Source organism: Microcebus murinus, chromosome 22, assembly GCF_040939455.1.
Source record: "Microcebus murinus isolate Inina chromosome 22, M.murinus_Inina_mat1.0, whole genome shotgun sequence".
NCBI lineage: Eukaryota > Metazoa > Chordata > Mammalia > Primates > Cheirogaleidae > Microcebus > Microcebus murinus.
Window position 1 is genome coordinate 27346159 of NC_134125.1, and position 26912 is coordinate 27373070.

General features: G+C 62.9%; 7 non-coding genes across 7 annotated transcripts; all 7 read left to right on the forward strand.

Moving 5' to 3' along the window:
* The first annotated feature begins 1531 nt into the window (after nt 1–1531).
* On the forward strand, nt 1532–1650 carry LOC142863553 (5S ribosomal RNA). The gene has a single exon (XR_012914323.1). It is a non-coding gene; the product is annotated as a 5S ribosomal RNA (ribosomal RNA).
* A 3804-nt stretch (nt 1651–5454) lies between these two features.
* On the forward strand, nt 5455–5573 carry LOC142863554 (5S ribosomal RNA). The gene has a single exon (XR_012914324.1). It is a non-coding gene; the product is annotated as a 5S ribosomal RNA (ribosomal RNA).
* Nucleotides 5574–9372: 3799 nt separating this feature from the next.
* LOC142863555 (5S ribosomal RNA) lies at nt 9373–9491 on the forward strand. Its single transcript, XR_012914325.1, has one exon. It is a non-coding gene; the product is annotated as a 5S ribosomal RNA (ribosomal RNA).
* A 3791-nt stretch (nt 9492–13282) lies between these two features.
* LOC142863556 (5S ribosomal RNA) lies at nt 13283–13401 on the forward strand. The gene has a single exon (XR_012914326.1). It is a non-coding gene; the product is annotated as a 5S ribosomal RNA (ribosomal RNA).
* Nucleotides 13402–17190: 3789 nt separating this feature from the next.
* LOC142863557 (5S ribosomal RNA) lies at nt 17191–17309 on the forward strand. Its single transcript, XR_012914327.1, has one exon. It is a non-coding gene; the product is annotated as a 5S ribosomal RNA (ribosomal RNA).
* A 3783-nt stretch (nt 17310–21092) lies between these two features.
* LOC142863558 (5S ribosomal RNA) lies at nt 21093–21211 on the forward strand. The gene has a single exon (XR_012914328.1). It is a non-coding gene; the product is annotated as a 5S ribosomal RNA (ribosomal RNA).
* Nucleotides 21212–25023: 3812 nt separating this feature from the next.
* On the forward strand, nt 25024–25142 carry LOC142863559 (5S ribosomal RNA). Its single transcript, XR_012914329.1, has one exon. It is a non-coding gene; the product is annotated as a 5S ribosomal RNA (ribosomal RNA).
* Nucleotides 25143–26912: the final 1770 nt, after the last annotated feature.

Below are 26912 nucleotides of genomic sequence, written 5' to 3' on the forward strand. Positions count from 1 at the left end.
GCCTTTGGAGGACCGGCCCTGTGCTTGCCAACACTTCCTGCAGGGACCCAGAGCTGGGAGGTGGCATCTCTCAGCCCTGGGTCGGGCAGAGCCCCAGCGGGCCATGCCCACAACCTCTCTCAGCACCGGTCCCCCAGAAGGCTCCTTTGGGACCAGGATTCTCTTGCGGTGACTCTTTAAGGTCTGGCCCCTGGATGGAGGGGCACCAGGAGTAGAGGAGCAGGAAGGGGAAGGGGGTGGCCATGCGAGGGGACACTTTGAGGCCAAGTCCCAGCTTCAGCCTGATCCTCCTGGGAACCCCGCTCTGAGACAAGGAGCCGGGCTTCCCATTCCCACAGCAGCCAGTCGTGGGCTGAGGACACCTGGGGCGTTGGGAACTCCCTGGCTTCTCCTTGGTTTAACATCTGGAGCTGCTTGTGAATCGCGCCGCCACACACACCCGAGCGCAGGTGTCTTCCGCACAGACTGCGGGCCTCGCTCTTCTGAATGCCGCTAGCTCGCCACCCACCCACGGGTGAACCCGGTCAGGGTGCTTTCTCTAAGGGGCAGACTCTTTTCCGGGCGGGCTACCGGTGTCTCTGTTTGCTCGTTTCTTTCTTCCATTTCGGGAAAGTCTTCCTTGCTGGGTGTGGAAATCTCCTATGCCTTCCCTCGCCTATTCTGTCAGCTTTAAAATTCTCTTTCAGTTGCCACCCTCACAGATGGATTAGGAAACTCTTTCCGGTGCACTCATTAGTGAAATGACCTCCAGGAAGCTGGAATCCAATATCTAATGGCCGATTTTTAGCGAGTCCACACGCCAGGGTGGTCGGGGTCCAATGCAGCCCCGGCCAGGCCCAGGCCCCTTGGACTGGGCCACAGGAGGACACGGAGGAGGGTCCCGGCCCCCACGAAGCGGTGCCGGCAGTTCTCCACGGGCTTGGGCGTTTTCCAGAGGTAGGAGATGGAGGGGACTGATTTCTTCAGCGCCCCCCAAACCAGGCCACCCCACCCCACCCATGGGACACATCCCCAGAGAGAGACGCCCCATACACTGGCTGTGCCCCAGCCCTGGCCCGGGGGAATAGGCGGCAGCCCACCCACAGGGCGAGGGGGGGGGCGCAGCTGAAAGGGGTTGTGGGGGAGGGCGGCCCCTGGCTGGGGTCAAAGGGCGAGCGTCCCGCGCGTGCGCAGTCAGCGGCAGGCAGCGACGCGCTGGGGGTGGGCAGCGGGTAGGTGAAGGAGGCCGGGCGAGGAGACGAGGGGGGCTGGGAGGGCTCCACCTTGGCGAGTCCAGCCGTGGAGGCGCATCTTGTGTGAGTGTGAGTGAGTGTGAGTGTGTGTGTGTGTGTATAGAGAGACAGCCCCCCGCCCCGCCCCGCCCCGCCCCGCCCCGCCCCGCCCATCACCCCCGTCCCTGGGAGCCCGCGGAACCCGGCCGGCGAACTCAACCGGCCCGGCCCGGCGCGGGGCCTGGGGCGGGAGGCGGCGGCGGGGAAGCCCAGAGAGGCTCGGCTTCTTGAGCGGGGCAGGGGCGCCCTCCGCCGCCGCCGTCTAGGGCCACACCACCCTGAACGCCCCCGATCTCGTCTGGTCTCGGAAGCTAAGCGGGGTCGGGCCTGGTTAGTACTTGGATGGGAGACCGCCTGGGAATACCGGGTGCCACAGGCTGCTGCTTTTTTTTTTTTTTTTTTTTTTTTTGCCTCTTGTTCTGTCCCCTTTCTGGGAGCGCGGCGGCGGCCCGGGGTGGGGGTCACCCCCACCCTCAGCGCCCGCCCGCGGTGCCTGGCGCCCCAGCCCGCACCGTGGGGCCTCCTCTTGTCCCAAGCCGCGACACCGCCGCCACGCGGCAGCATGCGTGGCATCTGGACTGTCAGGTCTCAGACCAAAGGTCTGCTCTGTGGGAACCGACACGCTGGAGGAAACCTTGAGAGTCTGAGAGGGGAGGGAGTTCCAGAAGAAGGCCAGGATGTCATTTTGAGGGAGTATGTGACCAGAACTCGTCCCGTTGCTTTTGGGGTTCTATGGGCTACACGCAGGAATCTTTGGTGGTGGCACCTGATGTTGGGGGATCCGGAGTCACACCCAGACCTGCTCCACAGGCCTCCTTTTACTTTTCTCTTCGGATTCATGATTTTTAAAAAGTGTCTCTTACCTCTATGATTGCATTTTCTTTTCTCTCTCTTTTCAAGCAGATGATGGGAGTACAAGTATTCAGGTGACATGTGTTGCCCGTGCCCCCCTCCCCCCTGTGTTCTTTTTTTTTTTTTTTTTTTTTTTTTTTGAGACAGAGTCTCGTTTTGCTGCCCAGGCTAGAGTGAGTGCCATGGCGTCAGCCTAGCTCACGGCAACCTCAATCTCCGGGCTCAAGCAATCCTGCTGCCTCAGCCTCCCGAGTAGTTGGGACTACAGGCATGCACCACCACGCCCGGCTGTGTTTTTCTATATATATTAGTTGGCCAATTAATTTCTTTCTATTTTTAGTAGAGACGGGGGTCTCGCTCTTGCTCAGGCTGGTTTCGAGCTCCTGACCTGGAGCAATCCGCCCGCCTCGGCCTCCCAGAGAGCTAGGATTACAGGCGTGAGCCACCGCGCCCGGCCCCCCCTGTGTTCTTATTCATATACCTCTCATGTTGTTGCAGCGTATTGTGGGGGTACCAATGTTAAGGTCGGGTGCCTTGCCCTCTCCAAGCCTCCCCCCTCGGGTCAGAGCTTCAAGTGCGCCCATCCCCCAGTCGGTGCGCACCCACCCCATGCCTAATGGATGTGTATGCCCCTCCCCTCCCCCCACCCGCCCGACACCCACCCGATGAAGGTGATTCCTCTCTGTCCACTTAGGCGTCCATCCGTTCGTACCAATTTGCTGGTGAGCGCGCTCACGTGGTGCTCGTGTGTCCATTCTTGGGATACCTGGCTTACTGGAACGGGTTCCAGCTCTGGCCAGGAGAACACGAGAGGCGCCCTCTCACCGCTGCTCCTCACAGCCGAATGGCACTCCGTGGTGTCCACGCGCCACATTTTATTAATGCACTCCTGGATGGATGGGCACTCGGGTCGCTTCCACGTCTTTGCGATTGTGAATTGTGCCCTAACTGTCACCCTAACCCTTACCCAGCCCGTCTCCTCTGCCCCTGCCTGACGCGCTCCTCCCCGGCCAGGCCCGTCACTGTCCTGGGCCCCCGCCTGACCGGCTCCTCCCCGCCCGGCCTGTCACCGTCCTCTGCCCCTGCCTGACATGCTCCTTCCCGCCCGGCCTCTCACCGTCCTCGGCCCCTGCCTGACCGGCTCCTCCGTCGCCTGGGCCTTCCAAGGGCTTGGTGTGGACGCTGCTTCCAGGAAGCCCTCCAGAAACCCGGCAGCAGGGTGGCCGCAGCAGTCTCCAGCAGCCGTCCCTAAGTCGCGTGAGTGCGGGGGACGTGCCCCCGCTGTGCCGCGGGGGCCCAGCCTGGTGTCTTCCCTGAGGCCCTGCGGCTGCCGGCTGGGCTGCCGCTCCCCGCAAGGGGAGAGCCGCGGAGGTGGGGACCGCCTCCTGATGGGGACGTACACGCAGCTCTCCAAGTCGGATTCCGGGGCTCTCTGTCCTGCCCGAAGGCCCAGCTGGCCTGCGGGTCCTTAGAGTGGCAAAAACCTCCGAAAACTGAGACTGAGGGTCCGGTGGGTGTCTGCACTTTTGTGCTGGGCACCCCAGGGAGGCCCGGGGGCTGGCTGGACAACGTGGTCTGCTGGGCTGGGGGGTTGGAGGAGCAACTGATGCCCTTTGCACTTTGGGTAGCAAGAGTCTGAGGTGTCTCTGAGCCCTGTGCCCTGTGGGGGGGGGCGGGGGGGAGGAGGAGGAGGAGGAGGAGGAGGAGGTGGGAAGGGCCGGGGCCTGCAGTCCTGTTCCCGGGGTGGCACGGCAAGTGGCTTCTTCCACAGGCTGCTTGGCCTGGGCTCCCTGCACCTGGGCCTTTGGAGGACCGGCCCTGTGCTTGCCAACACTTCCTGCAGGGACCCAGAGCTGGGAGGTGGCATCTCTCAGCCCTGGGTCGGGCAGAGCCCCAGCGGGCCATGCCCACAACCTCTCTCAGCACCGGTCCCCCAGAAGGCTCCTTTGGGACCAGGATTCTCTTGCGGTGACTCTTTAAGGTCTGGCCCCTGGATGGAGGGGCACCAGGAGTAGAGGAGCAGGAAGGGGAAGGGGGTGGCCATGCGAGGGGACACTTTGAGGCCAAGTCCCAGCTTCAGCCTGATCCTCCTGGGAACCCCGCTCTGAGACAAGGAGCCGGGCTTCCCATTCCCACAGCAGCCAGTCGTGGGCTGAGGACACCTGGGGCGTTGGGAACTCCCTGGCTTCTCCTTGGTTTAACATCTGGAGCTGCTTGTGAATCGCGCCGCCACACACACCCGAGCGCAGGTGTCTTCCGCACAGACTGCGGGCCTCGCTCTTCTGAATGCCGCTAGCTCGCCACCCACCCACGGGTGAACCCGGTCAGGGTGCTTTCTCTAAGGGGCAGACTCTTTTCCGGGCGGGCTACCGGTGTCTCTGTTTGCTCGTTTCTTTCTTCCATTTCGGGAAAGTCTTCCTTGCTGGGTGTGGAAATCTCCTATGCCTTCCCTCGCCTATTCTGTCAGCTTTAAAATTCTCTTTCAGTTGCCACCCTCACAGATGGATTAGGAAACTCTTTCCGGTGCACTCATTAGTGAAATGACCTCCAGGAAGCTGGAATCCAATATCTAATGGCCGATTTTTAGCGAGTCCACACGCCAGGGTGGTCGGGGTCCAATGCAGCCCCGGCCAGGCCCAGGCCCCTTGGACTGGGCCACAGGAGGACACGGAGGAGGGTCCCGGCCCCCACGAAGCGGTGCCGGCAGTTCTCCACGGGCTTGGGCGTTTTCCAGAGGTAGGAGATGGAGGGGACTGATTTCTTCAGCGCCCCCCAAACCAGGCCACCCCACCCCACCCATGGGACACATCCCCAGAGAGAGACGCCCCATACACTGGCTGTGCCCCAGCCCTGGCCCGGGGGAATAGGCGGCAGCCCACCCACAGGGCGAGGGGGGGGGCGCAGCTGAAAGGGGTTGTGGGGGAGGGCGGCCCCTGGCTGGGGTCAAAGGGCGAGCGTCCCGCGCGTGCGCAGTCAGCGGCAGGCAGCGACGCGCTGGGGGTGGGCAGCGGGTAGGTGAAGGAGGCCGGGCGAGGAGACGAGGGGGGCTGGGAGGGCTCCACCTTGGCGAGTCCAGCCGTGGAGGCGCATCTTGTGTGAGTGTGAGTGAGTGTGAGTGTGTGTGTGTGTGTATAGAGAGACAGCCCCCCGCCCCGCCCCGCCCCGCCCCGCCCCGCCCCGCCCATCACCCCCGTCCCTGGGAGCCCGCGGGACCCGGCCGGCGAACTCAACCGGCCCGGCCCGGCGCGGGGCCTGGGGCGGGAGGCGGCGGCGGGGAAGCCCAGAGAGGCTCGGCTTCTTGAGCGGGGCAGGGGCGCCCTCCGCCGCCGCCGTCTAGGGCCACACCACCCTGAACGCCCCCGATCTCGTCTGGTCTCGGAAGCTAAGCGGGGTCGGGCCTGGTTAGTACTTGGATGGGAGACCGCCTGGGAATACCGGGTGCCACAGGCTGCTGCTTTTTTTTTTTTTTTTTTTTTTTTGCCTCTTGTTCTGTCCCCTTTCTGGGAGCGCGGCGGCGGCCCGGGGTGGGGGTCACCCCCACCCTCAGCGCCCGCCCGCGGTGCCTGGCGCCCCAGCCCGCACCGTGGGGCCTCCTCTTGTCCCAAGCCGCGACACCGCCGCCACGCGGCAGCATGCGTGGCATCTGGACTGTCAGGTCTCAGACCAAAGGTCTGCTCTGTGGGAACCGACACGCTGGAGGAAACCTTGAGAGTCTGAGAGGGGAGGGAGTTCCAGAAGAAGGCCAGGATGTCATTTTGAGGGAGTATGTGACCAGAACTCGTCCCGTTGCTTTTGGGGTTCTATGGGCTACACGCAGGAATCTTTGGTGGTGGCACCTGATGTTGGGGGATCCGGAGTCACACCCAGACCTGCTCCACAGGCCTCCTTTTACTTTTCTCTTCGGATTCATGATTTTTAAAAAGTGTCTCTTACCTCTATGATTGCATTTTCTTTTCTCTCTCTTTTCAAGCAGATGATGGGAGTACAAGTATTCAGGTGACATGTGTTGCCCGTGCCCCCCTCCCCCCTGTGTTCTTTTTTTTTTTTTTTTTTTTTTTTTGGAGACAGAGTCTCGTTTTGCTGCCCAGGCTAGAGTGAGTGCCATGGCGTCAGCCTAGCTCACGGCAACCTCAATCTCCGGGCTCAAGCAATCCTGCTGCCTCAGCCTCCCGAGTAGTTGGGACTACAGGCATGCACCACCACGCCCGGCTGTGTTTTTCTATATATATTAGTTGGCCAATTAATTTCTTTCTATTTTTAGTAGAGACGGGGGTCTCGCTCTTGCTCAGGCTGGTTTCGAACTCCTGACCTGGAGCAATCCGCCCGCCTCGGCCTCCCAGAGAGCTAGGATTACAGGCGTGAGCCACCGCGCCCGGCCCCCCCTGTGTTCTTATTCATATACCTCTCATGTTGTTGCAGCGTATTGTGGGGGTACCAATGTTAAGGTCGGGTGCCTTGCCCTCTCCAAGCCTCCCCCCTCGGGTCAGAGCTTCAAGTGCGCCCATCCCCCAGTCGGTGCGCACCCACCCCATGCCTAATGGATGTGTATGCCCCTCCCCTCCCCCCACCCGCCCGACACCCACCCGATGAAGGTGATTCCTCTCTGTCCACTTAGGCGTCCATCCGTTCGTACCAATTTGCTGGTGAGCGCGCTCACGTGGTGCTCGTGTGTCCATTCTTGGGATACCTGGCTTACTGGAACGGGTTCCAGCTCTGGCCAGGAGAACACGAGAGGCGCCCTCTCACCGCTGCTCCTCACAGCCGAATGGCACTCCGTGGTGTCCACGCGCCACATTTTATTAATGCACTCCTGGATGGATGGGCACTCGGGTCGCTTCCACGTCTTTGCGATTGTGAATTGTGCCCTAACTGTCACCCTAACCCTTACCCAGCCCGTCTCCTCTGCCCCTGCCTGACGCGCTCCTCCCCGGCCAGGCCCGTCACTGTCCTGGGCCCCCGCCTGACCGGCTCCTCCCCGCCCGGCCTGTCACCGTCCTCTGCCCCTGCCTGACATGCTCCTTCCCGCCCGGCCTCTCACCGTCCTCGGCCCCTGCCTGACCGGCTCCTCCGTCGCCTGGGCCTTCCAAGGGCTTGGTGTGGACGCTGCTTCCAGGAAGCCCTCCAGAAACCCGGCAGCAGGGTGGCCGCAGCAGTCTCCAGCAGCCGTCCCTAAGTCGCGTGAGTGCGGGGGACGTGCCCCCGCTGTGCCGCGGGGGCCCAGCCTGGTGTCTTCCCTGAGGCCCTGCGGCTGCCGGCTGGGCTGCCGCTCCCCGCAAGGGGAGAGCCGCGGAGGTGGGGACCGCCTCCTGATGGGGACGTACACGCAGCTCTCCAAGTCGGATTCCGGGGCTCTCTGTCCTGCCCGAAGGCCCAGCCGGCCTGCGGGTCCTTAGAGTGGCAAAAACCTCCGAAAACTGAGACTGAGGGTCCGGTGGGTGTCTGCACTTTTGTGCTGGGCACCCCAGGGAGGCCCGGGGGCTGGCTGGACAACGTGGTCTGCTGGGCGGGGGGGTTGGAGGAGCAACTGATGCCCTTTGCACTTTGGGTAGCAAGAGTCTGAGGTGTCTCTGAGCCCTGTGCCCTGTGGGGGGGGGCGGGGGGGAGGAGGAGGAGGAGGAGGAGGAGGTGGGAAGGGCCGGGGCCTGCAGTCCTGTTCCCGGGGTGGCACGGCAAGTGGCTTCTTCCACAGGCTGCTTGGCCTGGGCTCCCTGCACCTGGGCCTTTGGAGGACCGGCCCTGTGCTTGCCAACACTTCCTGCAGGGACCCAGAGCTGGGAGGTGGCATCTCTCAGCCCTGGGTCGGGCAGAGCCCCAGCGGGCCATGCCCACAACCTCTCTCAGCACCGGTCCCCCAGAAGGCTCCTTTGGGACCAGGATTCTCTTGCGGTGACTCTTTAAGGTCTGGCCCCTGGATGGAGGGGCACCAGGAGTAGAGGAGCAGGAAGGGGAAGGGGGTGGCCATGCGAGGGGACACTTTGAGGCCAAGTCCCAGCTTCAGCCTGATCCTCCTGGGAACCCCGCTCTGAGACAAGGAGCCGGGCTTCCCATTCCCACAGCAGCCAGTCGTGGGCTGAGGACACCTGGGGCGTTGGGAACTCCCTGGCTTCTCCTTGGTTTAACATCTGGAGCTGCTTGTGAATCGCGCCGCCACACACACCCGAGCGCAGGTGTCTTCCGCACAGACTGCGGGCCTCGCTCTTCTGAATGCCGCTAGCTCGCCACCCACCCACGGGTGAACCCGGTCAGGGTGCTTTCTCTAAGGGGCAGACTCTTTTCCGGGCGGGCTACCGGTGTCTCTGTTTGCTCGTTTCTTTCTTCCATTTCGGGAAAGTCTTCCTTGCTGGGTGTGGAAATCTCCTATGCCTTCCCTCGCCTATTCTGTCAGCTTTAAAATTCTCTTTCAGTTGCCACCCTCACAGATGGATTAGGAAACTCTTTCCGGTGCACTCATTAGTGAAATGACCTCCAGGAAGCTGGAATCCAATATCTAATGGCCGATTTTTAGCGAGTCCACACGCCAGGGTGGTCGGGGTCCAATGCAGCCCCGGCCAGGCCCAGGCCCCTTGGACTGGGCCACAGGAGGACACGGAGGAGGGTCCCGGCCCCCACGAAGCGGTGCCGGCAGTTCTCCACGGGCTTGGGCGTTTTCCAGAGGTAGGAGATGGAGGGGACTGATTTCTTCAGCGCCCCCCAAACCAGGCCACCCCACCCCACCCATGGGACACATCCCCAGAGAGAGACGCCCCATACACTGGCTGTGCCCCAGCCCTGGCCCGGGGGAATAGGCGGCAGCCCACCCACAGGGCGAGGGGGGGGGCGCAGCTGAAAGGGGTTGTGGGGGAGGGCGGCCCCTGGCTGGGGTCAAAGGGCGAGCGTCCCGCGCGTGCGCAGTCAGCGGCAGGCAGCGACGCGCTGGGGGTGGGCAGCGGGTAGGTGAAGGAGGCCGGGCGAGGAGACGAGGGGGGCTGGGAGGGCTCCACCTTGGCGAGTCCAGCCGTGGAGGCGCATCTTGTGTGAGTGTGAGTGAGTGTGAGTGTGTGTGTGTGTGTATAGAGAGACAGCCCCCCGCCCCGCCCCGCCCCGCCCCGCCCCGCCCCGCCCATCACCCCCGTCCCTGGGAGCCCGCGGAACCCGGCCGGCGAACTCAACCGGCCCGGCCCGGCGCGGGGCCTGGGGCGGGAGGCGGCGGCGGGGAAGCCCAGAGAGGCTCGGCTTCTTGAGCGGGGCAGGGGCGCCCTCCGCCGCCGCCGTCTAGGGCCACACCACCCTGAACGCCCCCGATCTCGTCTGGTCTCGGAAGCTAAGCGGGGTCGGGCCTGGTTAGTACTTGGATGGGAGACCGCCTGGGAATACCGGGTGCCACAGGCTGCTGCTTTTTTTTTTTTTTTTTTTTTTTTTGCCTCTTGTTCTGTCCCCTTTCTGGGAGCGCGGCGGCGGCCCGGGGTGGGGGTCACCCCCACCCTCAGCGCCCGCCCGCGGTGCCTGGCGCCCCAGCCCGCACCGTGGGGCCTCCTCTTGTCCCAAGCCGCGACACCGCCGCCACGCGGCAGCATGCGTGGCATCTGGACTGTCAGGTCTCAGACCAAAGGTCTGCTCTGTGGGAACCGACACGCTGGAGGAAACCTTGAGAGTCTGAGAGGGGAGGGAGTTCCAGAAGAAGGCCAGGATGTCATTTTGAGGGAGTATGTGACCAGAACTCGTCCCGTTGCTTTTGGGGTTCTATGGGCTACACGCAGGAATCTTTGGTGGTGGCACCTGATGTTGGGGGATCCGGAGTCACACCCAGACCTGCTCCACAGGCCTCCTTTTACTTTTCTCTTCGGATTCATGATTTTTAAAAAGTGTCTCTTACCTCTATGATTGCATTTTCTTTTCTCTCTCTTTTCAAGCAGATGATGGGAGTACAAGTATTCAGGTGACATGTGTTGCCCGTGCCCCCCTCCCCCCTGTGTTCTTTTTTTTTTTTTTTTTTTTTTTTTTTGAGACAGAGTCTCGTTTTGCTGCCCAGGCTAGAGTGAGTGCCATGGCGTCAGCCTAGCTCACGGCAACCTCAATCTCCGGGCTCAAGCAATCCTGCTGCCTCAGCCTCCCGAGTAGTTGGGACTACAGGCATGCACCACCACGCCCGGCTGTGTTTTTCTATATATATTAGTTGGCCAATTAATTTCTTTCTATTTTTAGTAGAGACGGGGGTCTCGCTCTTGCTCAGGCTGGTTTCGAGCTCCTGACCTGGAGCAATCCGCCCGCCTCGGCCTCCCAGAGAGCTAGGATTACAGGCGTGAGCCACCGCGCCCGGCCCCCCCTGTGTTCTTATTCATATACCTCTCATGTTGTTGCAGCGTATTGTGGGGGTACCAATGTTAAGGTCGGGTGCCTTGCCCTCTCCAAGCCTCCCCCCTCGGGTCAGAGCTTCAAGTGCGCCCATCCCCCAGTCGGTGCGCACCCACCCCATGCCTAATGGATGTGTATGCCCCTCCCCTCCCCCCACCCGCCCGACACCCACCCGATGAAGGTGATTCCTCTCTGTCCACTTAGGCGTCCATCCGTTCGTACCAATTTGCTGGTGAGCGCGCTCACGTGGTGCTCGTGTGTCCATTCTTGGGATACCTGGCTTACTGGAACGGGTTCCAGCTCTGGCCAGGAGAACACGAGAGGCGCCCTCTCACCGCTGCTCCTCACAGCCGAATGGCACTCCGTGGTGTCCACGCGCCACATTTTATTAATGCACTCCTGGATGGATGGGCACTCGGGTCGCTTCCACGTCTTTGCGATTGTGAATTGTGCCCTAACTGTCACCCTAACCCTTACCCAGCCCGTCTCCTCTGCCCCTGCCTGACGCGCTCCTCCCCGGCCAGGCCCGTCACTGTCCTGGGCCCCCGCCTGACCGGCTCCTCCCCGCCCGGCCTGTCACCGTCCTCTGCCCCTGCCTGACATGCTCCTTCCCGCCCGGCCTCTCACCGTCCTCGGCCCCTGCCTGACCGGCTCCTCCGTCGCCTGGGCCTTCCAAGGGCTTGGTGTGGACGCTGCTTCCAGGAAGCCCTCCAGAAACCCGGCAGCAGGGTGGCCGCAGCAGTCTCCAGCAGCCGTCCCTAAGTCGCGTGAGTGCGGGGGACGTGCCCCCGCTGTGCCGCGGGGGCCCAGCCTGGTGTCTTCCCTGAGGCCCTGCGGCTGCCGGCTGGGCTGCCGCTCCCCGCAAGGGGAGAGCCGCGGAGGTGGGGACCGCCTCCTGATGGGGACGTACACGCAGCTCTCCAAGTCGGATTCCGGGGCTCTCTGTCCTGCCCGAAGGCCCAGCCGGCCTGCGGGTCCTTAGAGTGGCAAAAACCTCCGAAAACTGAGACTGAGGGTCCGGTGGGTGTCTGCACTTTTGTGCTGGGCACCCCAGGGAGGCCCGGGGGCTGGCTGGACAACGTGGTCTGCTGGGCGGGGGGGTTGGAGGAGCAACTGATGCCCTTTGCACTTTGGGTAGCAAGAGTCTGAGGTGTCTCTGAGCCCTGTGCCCTGTGGGGGGGGGCGGGGGGGAGGAGGAGGAGGAGGAGGAGGAGGTGGGAAGGGCCGGGGCCTGCAGTCCTGTTCCCGGGGTGGCACGGCAAGTGGCTTCTTCCACAGGCTGCTTGGCCTGGGCTCCCTGCACCTGGGCCTTTGGAGGACCGGCCCTGTGCTTGCCAACACTTCCTGCAGGGACCCAGAGCTGGGAGGTGGCATCTCTCAGCCCTGGGTCGGGCAGAGCCCCAGCGGGCCATGCCCACAACCTCTCTCAGCACCGGTCCCCCAGAAGGCTCCTTTGGGACCAGGATTCTCTTGCGGTGACTCTTTAAGGTCTGGCCCCTGGATGGAGGGGCACCAGGAGTAGAGGAGCAGGAAGGGGAAGGGGGTGGCCATGCGAGGGGACACTTTGAGGCCAAGTCCCAGCTTCAGCCTGATCCTCCTGGGAACCCCGCTCTGAGACAAGGAGCCGGGCTTCCCATTCCCACAGCAGCCAGTCGTGGGCTGAGGACACCTGGGGCGTTGGGAACTCCCTGGCTTCTCCTTGGTTTAACATCTGGAGCTGCTTGTGAATCGCGCCGCCACACACACCCGAGCGCAGGTGTCTTCCGCACAGACTGCGGGCCTCGCTCTTCTGAATGCCGCTAGCTCGCCACCCACCCACGGGTGAACCCGGTCAGGGTGCTTTCTCTAAGGGGCAGACTCTTTTCCGGGCGGGCTACCGGTGTCTCTGTTTGCTCGTTTCTTTCTTCCATTTCGGGAAAGTCTTCCTTGCTGGGTGTGGAAATCTCCTATGCCTTCCCTCGCCTATTCTGTCAGCTTTAAAATTCTCTTTCAGTTGCCACCCTCACAGATGGATTAGGAAACTCTTTCCGGTGCACTCATTAGTGAAATGACCTCCAGGAAGCTGGAATCATATCTAATGGCCGATTTTTAGCGAGTCCACACGCCAGGGTGGTCGGGGTCCAATGCAGCCCCGGCCAGGCCCAGGCCCCTTGGACTGGGCCACAGGAGGACACGGAGGAGGGTCCCGGCCCCCACGAAGCGGTGCCGGCAGTTCTCCACGGGCTTGGGCGTTTTCCAGAGGTAGGAGATGGAGGGGACTGATTTCTTCAGCGCCCCCCAAACCAGGCCACCCCACCCCACCCATGGGACACATCCCCAGAGAGAGACGCCCCATACACTGGCTGTGCCCCAGCCCTGGCCCGGGGGAATAGGCGGCAGCCCACCCACAGGGCGAGGGGGGGGGCGCAGCTGAAAGGGGTTGTGGGGGAGGGCGGCCCCTGGCTGGGGTCAAAGGGCGAGCGTCCCGCGCGTGCGCAGTCAGCGGCAGGCAGCGACGCGCTGGGGGTGGGCAGCGGGTAGGTGAAGGAGGCCGGGCGAGGAGACGAGGGGGGCTGGGAGGGCTCCACCTTGGCGAGTCCAGCCGTGGAGGCGCATCTTGTGTGAGTGTGAGTGAGTGTGAGTGTGTGTGTGTGTGTGTATAGAGAGACAGCCCCCCGCCCCGCCCCGCCCCGCCCCGCCCATCACCCCCGTCCCTGGGAGCCCGCGGGACCCGGCCGGCGAACTCAACCGGCCCGGCCCGGCGCGGGGCCTGGGGCGGGAGGCGGCGGCGGGGAAGCCCAGAGAGGCTCGGCTTCTTGAGCGGGGCAGGGGCGCCCTCCGCCGCCGCCGTCTAGGGCCACACCACCCTGAACGCCCCCGATCTCGTCTGGTCTCGGAAGCTAAGCGGGGTCGGGCCTGGTTAGTACTTGGATGGGAGACCGCCTGGGAATACCGGGTGCCACAGGCTGCTGCTTTTTTTTTTTTTTTTGCCTCTTGTTCTGTCCCCTTTCTGGGAGCGCGGCGGCGGCCCGGGGTGGGGGTCACCCCCACCCTCAGCGCCCGCCCGCGGTGCCTGGCGCCCCAGCCCGCACCGTGGGGCCTCCTCTTGTCCCAAGCCGCGACACCGCCGCCACGCGGCAGCATGCGTGGCATCTGGACTGTCAGGTCTCAGACCAAAGGTCTGCTCTGTGGGAACCGACACGCTGGAGGAAACCTTGAGAGTCTGAGAGGGGAGGGAGTTCCAGAAGAAGGCCAGGATGTCATTTTGAGGGAGTATGTGACCAGAACTCGTCCCGTTGCTTTTGGGGTTCTATGGGCTACACGCAGGAATCTTTGGTGGTGGCACCTGATGTTGGGGGATCCGGAGTCACACCCAGACCTGCTCCACAGGCCTCCTTTTACTTTTCTCTTCGGATTCATGATTTTTAAAAAGTGTCTCTTACCTCTATGATTGCATTTTCTTTTCTCTCTCTTTTCAAGCAGATGATGGGAGTACAAGTATTCAGGTGACATGTGTTGCCCGTGCCCCCCTCCCCCCTGTGTTCTTTTTTTTTTTTTTTTTTTTTTTTTTTGAGACAGAGTCTCGTTTTGCTGCCCAGGCTAGAGTGAGTGCCATGGCGTCAGCCTAGCTCACGGCAACCTCAATCTCCGGGCTCAAGCAATCCTGCTGCCTCAGCCTCCCGAGTAGTTGGGACTACAGGCATGCACCACCACGCCCGGCTGTGTTTTTCTATATATATTAGTTGGCCAATTAATTTCTTTCTATTTTTAGTAGAGACGGGGGTCTCGCTCTTGCTCAGGCTGGTTTCGAGCTCCTGACCTGGAGCAATCCGCCCGCCTCGGCCTCCCAGAGAGCTAGGATTACAGGCGTGAGCCACCGCGCCCGGCCCCCCCTGTGTTCTTATTCATATACCTCTCATGTTGTTGCAGCGTATTGTGGGGGTACCAATGTTAAGGTCGGGTGCCTTGCCCTCTCCAAGCCTCCCCCCTCGGGTCAGAGCTTCAAGTGCGCCCATCCCCCAGTCGGTGCGCACCCACCCCATGCCTAATGGATGTGTATGCCCCTCCCCTCCCCCCACCCGCCCGACACCCACCCGATGAAGGTGATTCCTCTCTGTCCACTTAGGCGTCCATCCGTTCGTACCAATTTGCTGGTGAGCGCGCTCACGTGGTGCTCGTGTGTCCATTCTTGGGATACCTGGCTTACTGGAACGGGTTCCAGCTCTGGCCAGGAGAACACGAGAGGCGCCCTCTCACCGCTGCTCCTCACAGCCGAATGGCACTCCGTGGTGTCCACGCGCCACATTTTATTAATGCACTCCTGGATGGATGGGCACTCGGGTCGCTTCCACGTCTTTGCGATTGTGAATTGTGCCCTAACTGTCACCCTAACCCTTACCCAGCCCGTCTCCTCTGCCCCTGCCTGACGCGCTCCTCCCCGGCCAGGCCCGTCACTGTCCTGGGCCCCCGCCTGACCGGCTCCTCCCCGCCCGGCCTGTCACCGTCCTCTGCCCCTGCCTGACATGCTCCTTCCCGCCCGGCCTCTCACCGTCCTCGGCCCCTGCCTGACCGGCTCCTCCGTCGCCTGGGCCTTCCAAGGGCTTGGTGTGGACGCTGCTTCCAGGAAGCCCTCCAGAAACCCGGCAGCAGGGTGGCCGCAGCAGTCTCCAGCAGCCGTCCCTAAGTCGCGTGAGTGCGGGGGACGTGCCCCCGCTGTGCCGCGGGGGCCCAGCCTGGTGTCTTCCCTGAGGCCCTGCGGCTGCCGGCTGGGCTGCCGCTCCCCGCAAGGGGAGAGCCGCGGAGGTGGGGACCGCCTCCTGATGGGGACGTACACGCAGCTCTCCAAGTCGGATTCCGGGGCTCTCTGTCCTGCCCGAAGGCCCAGCCGGCCTGCGGGTCCTTAGAGTGGCAAAAACCTCCGAAAACTGAGACTGAGGGTCCGGTGGGTGTCTGCACTTTTGTGCTGGGCACCCCAGGGAGGCCCGGGGGCTGGCTGGACAACGTGGTCTGCTGGGCGGGGGGGTTGGAGGAGCAACTGATGCCCTTTGCACTTTGGGTAGCAAGAGTCTGAGGTGTCTCTGAGCCCTGTGCCCTGTGGGGGGGGGCGGGGGGGAGGAGGAGGAGGAGGAGGAGGAGGTGGGAAGGGCCGGGGCCTGCAGTCCTGTTCCCGGGGTGGCACGGCAAGTGGCTTCTTCCACAGGCTGCTTGGCCTGGGCTCCCTGCACCTGGGCCTTTGGAGGACCGGCCCTGTGCTTGCCAACACTTCCTGCAGGGACCCAGAGCTGGGAGGTGGCATCTCTCAGCCCTGGGTCGGGCAGAGCCCCAGCGGGCCATGCCCACAACCTCTCTCAGCACCGGTCCCCCAGAAGGCTCCTTTGGGACCAGGATTCTCTTGCGGTGACTCTTTAAGGTCTGGCCCCTGGATGGAGGGGCACCAGGAGTAGAGGAGCAGGAAGGGGAAGGGGGTGGCCATGCGAGGGGACACTTTGAGGCCAAGTCCCAGCTTCAGCCTGATCCTCCTGGGAACCCCGCTCTGAGACAAGGAGCCGGGCTTCCCATTCCCACAGCAGCCAGTCGTGGGCTGAGGACACCTGGGGCGTTGGGAACTCCCTGGCTTCTCCTTGGTTTAACATCTGGAGCTGCTTGTGAATCGCGCCGCCACACACACCCGAGCGCAGGTGTCTTCCGCACAGACTGCGGGCCTCGCTCTTCTGAATGCCGCTAGCTCGCCACCCACCCACGGGTGAACCCGGTCAGGGTGCTTTCTCTAAGGGGCAGACTCTTTTCCGGGCGGGCTACCGGTGTCTCTGTTTGCTCGTTTCTTTCTTCCATTTCGGGAAAGTCTTCCTTGCTGGGTGTGGAAATCTCCTATGCCTTCCCTCGCCTATTCTGTCAGCTTTAAAATTCTCTTTCAGTTGCCACCCTCACAGATGGATTAGGAAACTCTTTCCGGTGCACTCATTAGTGAAATGACCTCCAGGAAGCTGGAATCCAATATCTAATGGCCGATTTTTAGCGAGTCCACACGCCAGGGTGGTCGGGGTCCAATGCAGCCCCGGCCAGGCCCAGGCCCCTTGGACTGGGCCACAGGAGGACACGGAGGAGGGTCCCGGCCCCCACGAAGCGGTGCCGGCAGTTCTCCACGGGCTTGGGCGTTTTCCAGAGGTAGGAGATGGAGGGGACTGATTTCTTCAGCGCCCCCCAAACCAGGCCACCCCACCCCACCCATGGGACACATCCCCAGAGAGAGACGCCCCATACACTGGCTGTGCCCCAGCCCTGGCCCGGGGGAATAGGCGGCAGCCCACCCACAGGGCGAGGGGGGGGGCGCAGCTGAAAGGGGTTGTGGGGGAGGGCGGCCCCTGGCTGGGGTCAAAGGGCGAGCGTCCCGCGCGTGCGCAGTCAGCGGCAGGCAGCGACGCGCTGGGGGTGGGCAGCGGGTAGGTGAAGGAGGCCGGGCGAGGAGACGAGGGGGGCTGGGAGGGCTCCACCTTGGCGAGTCCAGCCGTGGAGGCGCATCTTGTGTGAGTGTGAGTGAGTGTGAGTGTGTGTGTGTGTGTGTATAGAGAGACAGCCCCCCGCCCCGCCCCGCCCCGCCCCGCCCCGCCCATCACCCCCGTCCCTGGGAGCCCGCGGGACCCGGCCGGCGAACTCAACCGGCCCGGCCCGGCGCGGGGCCTGGGGCGGGAGGCGGCGGCGGGGAAGCCCAGAGAGGCTCGGCTTCTTGAGCGGGGCAGGGGCGCCCTCCGCCGCCGCCGTCTAGGGCCACACCACCCTGAACGCCCCCGATCTCGTCTGGTCTCGGAAGCTAAGCGGGGTCGGGCCTGGTTAGTACTTGGATGGGAGACCGCCTGGGAATACCGGGTGCCACAGGCTGCTGCTTTTTTTTTTTTTTTTGCCTCTTGTTCTGTCCCCTTTCTGGGAGCGCGGCGGCGGCCCGGGGTGGGGGTCACCCCCACCCTCAGCGCCCGCCCGCGGTGCCTGGCGCCCCAGCCCGCACCGTGGGGCCTCCTCTTGTCCCAAGCCGCGACACCGCCGCCACGCGGCAGCATGCGTGGCATCTGGACTGTCAGGTCTCAGACCAAAGGTCTGCTCTGTGGGAACCGACACGCTGGAGGAAACCTTGAGAGTCTGAGAGGGGAGGGAGTTCCAGAAGAAGGCCAGGATGTCATTTTGAGGGAGTATGTGACCAGAACTCGTCCCGTTGCTTTTGGGGTTCTATGGGCTACACGCAGGAATCTTTGGTGGTGGCACCTGATGTTGGGGGATCCGGAGTCACACCCAGACCTGCTCCACAGGCCTCCTTTTACTTTTCTCTTCGGATTCATGATTTTTAAAAAGTGTCTCTTACCTCTATGATTGCATTTTCTTTTCTCTCTCTTTTCAAGCAGATGATGGGAGTACAAGTATTCAGGTGACATGTGTTGCCCGTGCCCCCCTCCCCCCTGTGTTCTTTTTTTTTTTTTTTTTTTTTTTTTTTGAGACAGAGTCTCGTTTTGCTGCCCAGGCTAGAGTGAGTGCCATGGCGTCAGCCTAGCTCACGGCAACCTCAATCTCCGGGCTCAAGCAATCCTGCTGCCTCAGCCTCCCGAGTAGTTGGGACTACAGGCATGCACCACCACGCCCGGCTGTGTTTTTCTATATATATTAGTTGGCCAATTAATTTCTTTCTATTTTTAGTAGAGACGGGGGTCTCGCTCTTGCTCAGGCTGGTTTCGAGCTCCTGACCTGGAGCAATCCGCCCGCCTCGGCCTCCCAGAGAGCTAGGATTACAGGCGTGAGCCACCGCGCCCGGCCCCCCCTGTGTTCTTATTCATATACCTCTCATGTTGTTGCAGCGTATTGTGGGGGTACCAATGTTAAGGTCGGGTGCCTTGCCCTCTCCAAGCCTCCCCCCTCGGGTCAGAGCTTCAAGTGCGCCCATCCCCCAGTCGGTGCGCACCCACCCCATGCCTAATGGATGTGTATGCCCCTCCCCTCCCCCCACCCGCCCGACACCCACCCGATGAAGGTGATTCCTCTCTGTCCACTTAGGCGTCCATCCGTTCGTACCAATTTGCTGGTGAGCGCGCTCACGTGGTGCTCGTGTGTCCATTCTTGGGATACCTGGCTTACTGGAACGGGTTCCAGCTCTGGCCAGGAGAACACGAGAGGCGCCCTCTCACCGCTGCTCCTCACAGCCGAATGGCACTCCGTGGTGTCCACGCGCCACATTTTATTAATGCACTCCTGGATGGATGGGCACTCGGGTCGCTTCCACGTCTTTGCGATTGTGAATTGTGCCCTAACTGTCACCCTAACCCTTACCCAGCCCGTCTCCTCTGCCCCTGCCTGACGCGCTCCTCCCCGGCCAGGCCCGTCACTGTCCTGGGCCCCCGCCTGACCGGCTCCTCCCCGCCCGGCCTGTCACCGTCCTCTGCCCCTGCCTGACATGCTCCTTCCCGCCCGGCCTCTCACCGTCCTCGGCCCCTGCCTGACCGGCTCCTCCGTCGCCTGGGCCTTCCAAGGGCTTGGTGTGGACGCTGCTTCCAGGAAGCCCTCCAGAAACCCGGCAGCAGGGTGGCCGCAGCAGTCTCCAGCAGCCGTCCCTAAGTCGCGTGAGTGCGGGGGACGTGCCCCCGCTGTGCCGCGGGGGCCCAGCCTGGTGTCTTCCCTGAGGCCCTGCGGCTGCCGGCTGGGCTGCCGCTCCCCGCAAGGGGAGAGCCGCGGAGGTGGGGACCGCCTCCTGATGGGGACGTACACGCAGCTCTCCAAGTCGGATTCCGGGGCTCTCTGTCCTGCCCGAAGGCCCAGCCGGCCTGCGGGTCCTTAGAGTGGCAAAAACCTCCGAAAACTGAGACTGAGGGTCCGGTGGGTGTCTGCACTTTTGTGCTGGGCACCCCAGGGAGGCCCGGGGGCTGGCTGGACAACGTGGTCTGCTGGGCGGGGGGGTTGGAGGAGCAACTGATGCCCTTTGCACTTTGGGTAGCAAGAGTCTGAGGTGTCTCTGAGCCCTGTGCCCTGTGGGGGGGGGCGGGGGGGAGGAGGAGGAGGAGGAGGAGGAGGTGGGAAGGGCCGGGGCCTGCAGTCCTGTTCCCGGGGTGGCACGGCAAGTGGCTTCTTCCACAGGCTGCTTGGCCTGGGCTCCCTGCACCTGGGCCTTTGGAGGACCGGCCCTGTGCTTGCCAACACTTCCTGCAGGGACCCAGAGCTGGGAGGTGGCATCTCTCAGCCCTGGGTCGGGCAGAGCCCCAGCGGGCCATGCCCACAACCTCTCTCAGCACCGGTCCCCCAGAAGGCTCCTTTGGGACCAGGATTCTCTTGCGGTGACTCTTTAAGGTCTGGCCCCTGGATGGAGGGGCACCAGGAGTAGAGGAGCAGGAAGGGGAAGGGGGTGGCCATGCGAGGGGACACTTTGAGGCCAAGTCCCAGCTTCAGCCTGATCCTCCTGGGAACCCCGCTCTGAGACAAGGAGCCGGGCTTCCCATTCCCACAGCAGCCAGTCGTGGGCTGAGGACACCTGGGGCGTTGGGAACTCCCTGGCTTCTCCTTGGTTTAACATCTGGAGCTGCTTGTGAATCGCGCCGCCACACACACCCGAGCGCAGGTGTCTTCCGCACAGACTGCGGGCCTCGCTCTTCTGAATGCCGCTAGCTCGCCACCCACCCACGGGTGAACCCGGTCAGGGTGCTTTCTCTAAGGGGCAGACTCTTTTCCGGGCGGGCTACCGGTGTCTCTGTTTGCTCGTTTCTTTCTTCCATTTCGGGAAAGTCTTCCTTGCTGGGTGTGGAAATCTCCTATGCCTTCCCTCGCCTATTCTGTCAGCTTTAAAATTCTCTTTCAGTTGCCACCCTCACAGATGGATTAGGAAACTCTTTCCGGTGCACTCATTAGTGAAATGACCTCCAGGAAGCTGGAATCCAATATCTAATGGCCGATTTTTAGCGAGTCCACACGCCAGGGTGGTCGGGGTCCAATGCAGCCCCGGCCAGGCCCAGGCCCCTTGGACTGGGCCACAGGAGGACACGGAGGAGGGTCCCGGCCCCCACGAAGCGGTGCCGGCAGTTCTCCACGGGCTTGGGCGTTTTCCAGAGGTAGGAGATGGAGGGGACTGATTTCTTCAGCGCCCCCCAAACCAGGCCACCCCACCCCACCCATGGGACACATCCCCAGAGAGAGACGCCCCATACACTGGCTGTGCCCCAGCCCTGGCCCTGGCCCAGGGGAATAGGCGGCAGCCCACCCACAGGGCGAGGGGGGGGGCGCAGCTGAAAGGGGTTGTGGGGGAGGGCGGCCCCTGGCTGGGGTCAAAGGGCGAGCGTCCCGCGCGTGCGCAGTCAGCGGCAGGCAGCGACGCGCTGGGGGTGGGCAGCGGGTAGGTGAAGGAGGCCGGGCGAGGAGACGAGGGGGGCTGGGAGGGCTCCACCTTGGCGAGTCCAGCCGTGGAGGCGCATCTTGTGTGAGTGTGAGTGAGTGTGAGTGTGTGTGTGTGTGTATAGAGAGACAGCCCCCCGCCCCGCCCCGCCCCGCCCATCACCCCCGTCCCTGGGAGCCCGCGGGACCCGGCCGGCGAACTCAACCGGCCCGGCCCGGTGCGGGGCCTGGGGCGGGAGGCGGCGGCGGGGAAGCCCAGAGAGGCTCGGCTTCTTGAGCGGGGCAGGGGCGCCCTCCGCCGCCGCCGTCTAGGGCCACACCACCCTGAACGCCCCCGATCTCGTCTGGTCTCGGAAGCTAAGCGGGGTCGGGCCTGGTTAGTACTTGGATGGGAGACCGCCTGGGAATACCGGGTGCCACAGGCTGCTGCTTTTTTTTTTTTTTTTTTTTTTTTGCCTCTTGTTCTGTCCCCTTTCTGGGAGCGCGGCGGCGGCCCGGGGTGGGGGTCACCCCCACCCTCAGCGCCCGCCCGCGGTGCCTGGCGCCCCAGCCCGCACCGTGGGGCCTCCTCTTGTCCCAAGCCGCGACACCGCCGCCACGCGGCAGCATGCGTGGCATCTGGACTGTCAGGTCTCAGACCAAAGGTCTGCTCTGTGGGAACCGACACGCTGGAGGAAACCTTGAGAGTCTGAGAGGGGAGGGAGTTCCAGAAGAAGGCCAGGATGTCATTTTGAGGGAGTATGTGACCAGAACTCGTCCCGTTGCTTTTGGGGTTCTATGGGCTACACGCAGGAATCTTTGGTGGTGGCACCTGATGTTGGGGGATCCGGAGTCACACCCAGACCTGCTCCACAGGCCTCCTTTTACTTTTCTCTTCGGATTCATGATTTTTAAAAAGTGTCTCTTACCTCTATGATTGCATTTTCTTTTCTCTCTCTTTTCAAGCAGATGATGGGAGTACAAGTATTCAGGTGACATGTGTTGCCCGTGCCCCCCTCCCCCCTGTGTTCTTTTTTTTTTTTTTTTTTTTTTTTTTGAGACAGAGTCTCGTTTTGCTGCCCAGGCTAGAGTGAGTGCCATGGCGTCAGCCTAGCTCACGGCAACCTCAATCTCCGGGCTCAAGCAATCCTGCTGCCTCAGCCTCCCGAGTAGTTGGGACTACAGGGATGCACCACCACGCCCGGCTGTGTTTTTCTATATATATTAGTTGGCCAATTAATTTCTTTCTATTTTTAGTAGAGACGGGGGTCTCGCTCTTGCTCAGGCTGGTTTCGAACTCCTGACCTGGAGCAATCCGCCCGCCTCGGCCTCCCAGAGAGCTAGGATTACAGGCGTGAGCCACCGCGCCCGGCCCCCCCTGTGTTCTTATTCATATACCTCTCATGTTGTTGCAGGGTATTGTGGGGGTACCAATGTTAAGGTCGGGTGCCTTGCCCTCTCCAAGCCTCCCCCCTCGGGTCAGAGCTTCAAGTGCGCCCATCCCCCAGTCGGTGCGCACCCACCCCATGCCTAATGGATGTGTATGCCCCTCCCCTCCCCCCACCCGCCCGACACCCACCCGATGAAGGTGATTCCTCTCTGTCCACTTAGGCGTCCATCCGTTCGTATCAATTTGCTGGTGAGCGCGCTCACGTGGTGCTCGTGTGTCCATTCTTGGGATACCTGGCTTACTGGAACGGGTTCCAGCTCTGGCCAGGAGAACACGAGAGGCGCCCTCTCACCGCTGCTCCTCACAGCCGAATGGCACTCCGTGGTGTCCACGCGCCACATTTTATTAATGCACTCCTGGATGGATGGGCACTCGGGTCGCTTCCACGTCTTTGCGATTGTGAATTGTGCCCTAACTGTCACCCTAACCCTTACCCAGCCCGTCTCCTCTGCCCCTGCCTGACGCGCTCCTCCCCGGCCAGGCCCGTCACTGTCCTGGGCCCCCGCCTGACCGGCTCCTCCCCGCCCGGCCTGTCACCGTCCTCTGCCCCTGCCTGACATGCTCCTTCCCGCCCGGCCTCTCACCGTCCTCGGCCCCTGCCTGACCGGCTCCTCCGTCGCCTGGGCCTTCCAAGGGCTTGGTGTGGACGCTGCTTCCAGGAAGCCCTCCAGAAACCCGGCAGCAGGGTGGCCGCAGCAGTCTCCAGCAGCCGTCCCTAAGTCGCGTGAGTGCGGGGGACGTGCCCCCGCTGTGCCGCGGGGGCCCAGCCTGGTGTCTTCCCTGAGGCCCTGCGGCTGCCGGCTGGGCTGCCGCTCCCCGCAAGGGGAGAGCCGCGGAGGTGGGGACCGCCTCCTGATGGGGACGTACACGCAGCTCTCCAAGTCGGATTCCGGGGCTCTCTGTCCTGCCCGAAGGCCCAGCCGGCCTGCGGGTCCTTAGAGTGGCAAAAACCTCCGAAAACTGAGACTGAGGGTCCGGTGGGTGTCTGCACTTTTGTGCTGGGCACCCCAGGGAGGCCCGGGGGCTGGCTGGACAACGTGGTCTGCTGGGCGGGGGGGTTGGAGGAGCAACTGATGCCCTTTGCACTTTGGGTAGCAAGAGTCTGAGGTGTCTCTGAGCCCTGTGCCCTGTGGGGGGGGGCGGGGGGGAGGAGGAGGAGGAGGAGGAGGAGGTGGGAAGGGCCGGGGCCTGCAGTCCTGTTCCCGGGGTGGCACGGCAAGTGGCTTCTTCCACAGGCTGCTTGGCCTGGGCTCCCTGCACCTGGGCCTTTGGAGGACCGGCCCTGTGCTTGCCAACACTTCCTGCAGGGACCCAGAGCTGGGAGGTGGCATCTCTCAGCCCTGGGTCGGGCAGAGCCCCAGCGGGCCATGCCCACAACCTCTCTCAGCACCGGTCCCCCAGAAGGCTCCTTTGGGACCAGGATTCTCTTGCGGTGACTCTTTAAGGTCTGGCCCCTGGATGGAGGGGCACCAGGAGTAGAGGAGCAGGAAGGGGAAGGGGGTGGCCATGCGAGGGGACACTTTGAGGCCAAGTCCCAGCTTCAGCCTGATCCTCCTGGGAACCCCGCTCTGAGACAAGGAGCCGGGCTTCCCATTCCCACAGCAGCCAGTCGTGGGCTGAGGACACCTGGGGCGTTGGGAACTCCCTGGCTTCTCCTTGGTTTAACATCTGGAGCTGCTTGTGAATCGCGCCGCCACACACACCCGAGCGCAGGTGTCTTCCGCACAGACTGCGGGCCTCGCTCTTCTGAATGCCGCTAGCTCGCCACCCACCCACGGGTGAACCCGGTCAGGGTGCTTTCTCTAAGGGGCAGACTCTTTTCCGGGCGGGCTACCGGTGTCTCTGTTTGCTCGTTTCTTTCTTCCATTTCGGGAAAGTCTTCCTTGCTGGGTGTGGAAATCTCCTATGCCTTCCCTCGCCTATTCTGTCAGCTTTAAAATTCTCTTTCAGTTGCCACCCTCACAGATGGATTAGGAAACTCTTTCCGGTGCACTCACTTTCCGGTGCACTCATTAGTGAAATGACCTCCAGGAAGCTGGAATCCAATATCTAATGGCCGATTTTTAGCGAGTCCACACGCCAGGGTGGTCGGGGTCCAATGCAGCCCCGGCCAGGCCCAGGCCCCTTGGACTGGGCCACAGGAGGACACGGAGGAGGGTCCCGGCCCCCACGAAGCGGTGCCGGCAGTTCTCCACGGGCTTGGGCGTTTTCCAGAGGTAGGAGATGGAGGGGACTGATTTCTTCAGCGCCCCCCAAACCAGGCCACCCCACCCCACCCATGGGACACATCCCCAGAGAGAGACGCCCCATACACTGGCTGTGCCCCAGCCCTGGCCCGGGGGAATAGGCGGCAGCCCACCCACAGGGCGAGGGGGGGGGCGCAGCTGAAAGGGGTTGTGGGGGAGGGCGGCCCCTGGCTGGGGTCAAAGGGCGAGCGTCCCGCGCGTGCGCAGTCAGCGGCAGGCAGCGACGCGCTGGGGGTGGGCAGCGGGTAGGTGAAGGAGGCCGGGCGAGGAGACGAGGGGGGCTGGGAGGGCTCCACCTTGGCGAGTCCAGCCGTGGAGGCGCATCTTGTGTGAGTGTGAGTGAGTGTGAGTGTGTGTGTGTGTGTGTATAGAGAGACAGCCCCCCGCCCCGCCCCGCCCCGCCCCGCCCCGCCCATCACCCCCGTCCCTGGGAGCCCGCGGGACCCGGCCGGCGAACTCAACCGGCCCGGCCCGGCGCGGGGCCTGGGGCGGGAGGCGGCGGCGGGGAAGCCCAGAGAGGCTCGGCTTCTTGAGCGGGGCAGGGGCGCCCTCCGCCGCCGCCGTCTAGGGCCACACCACCCTGAACGCCCCCGATCTCGTCTGGTCTCGGAAGCTAAGCGGGGTCGGGCCTGGTTAGTACTTGGATGGGAGACCGCCTGGGAATACCGGGTGCCACAGGCTGCTGCTTTTTTTTTTTTTTTTGCCTCTTGTTCTGTCCCCTTTCTGGGAGCGCGGCGGCGGCCCGGGGTGGGGGTCACCCCCACCCTCAGCGCCCGCCCGCGGTGCCTGGCGCCCCAGCCCGCACCGTGGGGCCTCCTCTTGTCCCAAGCCGCGACACCGCCGCCACGCGGCAGCATGCGTGGCATCTGGACTGTCAGGTCTCAGACCAAAGGTCTGCTCTGTGGGAACCGACACGCTGGAGGAAACCTTGAGAGTCTGAGAGGGGAGGGAGTTCCAGAAGAAGGCCAGGATGTCATTTTGAGGGAGTATGTGACCAGAACTCGTCCCGTTGCTTTTGGGGTTCTATGGGCTACACGCAGGAATCTTTGGTGGTGGCACCTGATGTTGGGGGATCCGGAGTCACACCCAGACCTGCTCCACAGGCCTCCTTTTACTTTTCTCTTCGGATTCATGATTTTTAAAAAGTGTCTCTTACCTCTATGATTGCATTTTCTTTTCTCTCTCTTTTCAAGCAGATGATGGGAGTACAAGTATTCAGGTGACATGTGTTGCCCGTGCCCCCCTCCCCCCTGTGTTCTTTTTTTTTTTTTTTTTTTTTTTTTTTGAGACAGAGTCTCGTTTTGCTGCCCAGGCTAGAGTGAGTGCCATGGCGTCAGCCTAGCTCACGGCAACCTCAATCTCCGGGCTCAAGCAATCCTGCTGCCTCAGCCTCCCGAGTAGTTGGGACTACAGGCATGCACCACCACGCCCGGCTGTGTTTTTCTATATATATTAGTTGGCCAATTAATTTCTTTCTATTTTTAGTAGAGACGGGGGTCTCGCTCTTGCTCAGGCTGGTTTCGAGCTCCTGACCTGGAGCAATCCGCCCGCCTCGGCCTCCCAGAGAGCTAGGATTACAGGCGTGAGCCACCGCGCCCGGCCCCCCCTGTGTTCTTATTCATATACCTCTCATGTTGTTGCAGCGTATTGTGGGGGTACCAATGTTAAGGTCGGGTGCCTTGCCCTCTCCAAGCCTCCCCCCTCGGGTCAGAGCTTCAAGTGCGCCCATCCCCCAGTCGGTGCGCACCCACCCCATGCCTAATGGATGTGTATGCCCCTCCCCTCCCCCCACCCGCCCGACACCCACCCGATGAAGGTGATTCCTCTCTGTCCACTTAGGCGTCCATCCGTTCGTACCAATTTGCTGGTGAGCGCGCTCACGTGGTGCTCGTGTGTCCATTCTTGGGATACCTGGCTTACTGGAACGGGTTCCAGCTCTGGCCAGGAGAACACGAGAGGCGCCCTCTCACCGCTGCTCCTCACAGCCGAATGGCACTCCGTGGTGTCCACGCGCCACATTTTATTAATGCACTCCTGGATGGATGGGCACTCGGGTCGCTTCCACGTCTTTGCGATTGTGAATTGTGCCCTAACTGTCACCCTAACCCTTACCCAGCCCGTCTCCTCTGCCCCTGCCTGACGCGCTCCTCCCCGGCCAGGCCCGTCACTGTCCTGGGCCCCCGCCTGACCGGCTCCTCCCCGCCCGGCCTGTCACCGTCCTCTGCCCCTGCCTGACATGCTCCTTCCCGCCCGGCCTCTCACCGTCCTCGGCCCCTGCCTGACCGGCTCCTCCGTCGCCTGGGCCTTCCAAGGGCTTGGTGTGGACGCTGCTTCCAGGAAGCCCTCCAGAAACCCGGCAGCAGGGTGGCCGCAGCAGTCTCCAGCAGCCGTCCCTAAGTCGCGTGAGTGCGGGGGACGTGCCCCCGCTGTGCCGCGGGGGCCCAGCCTGGT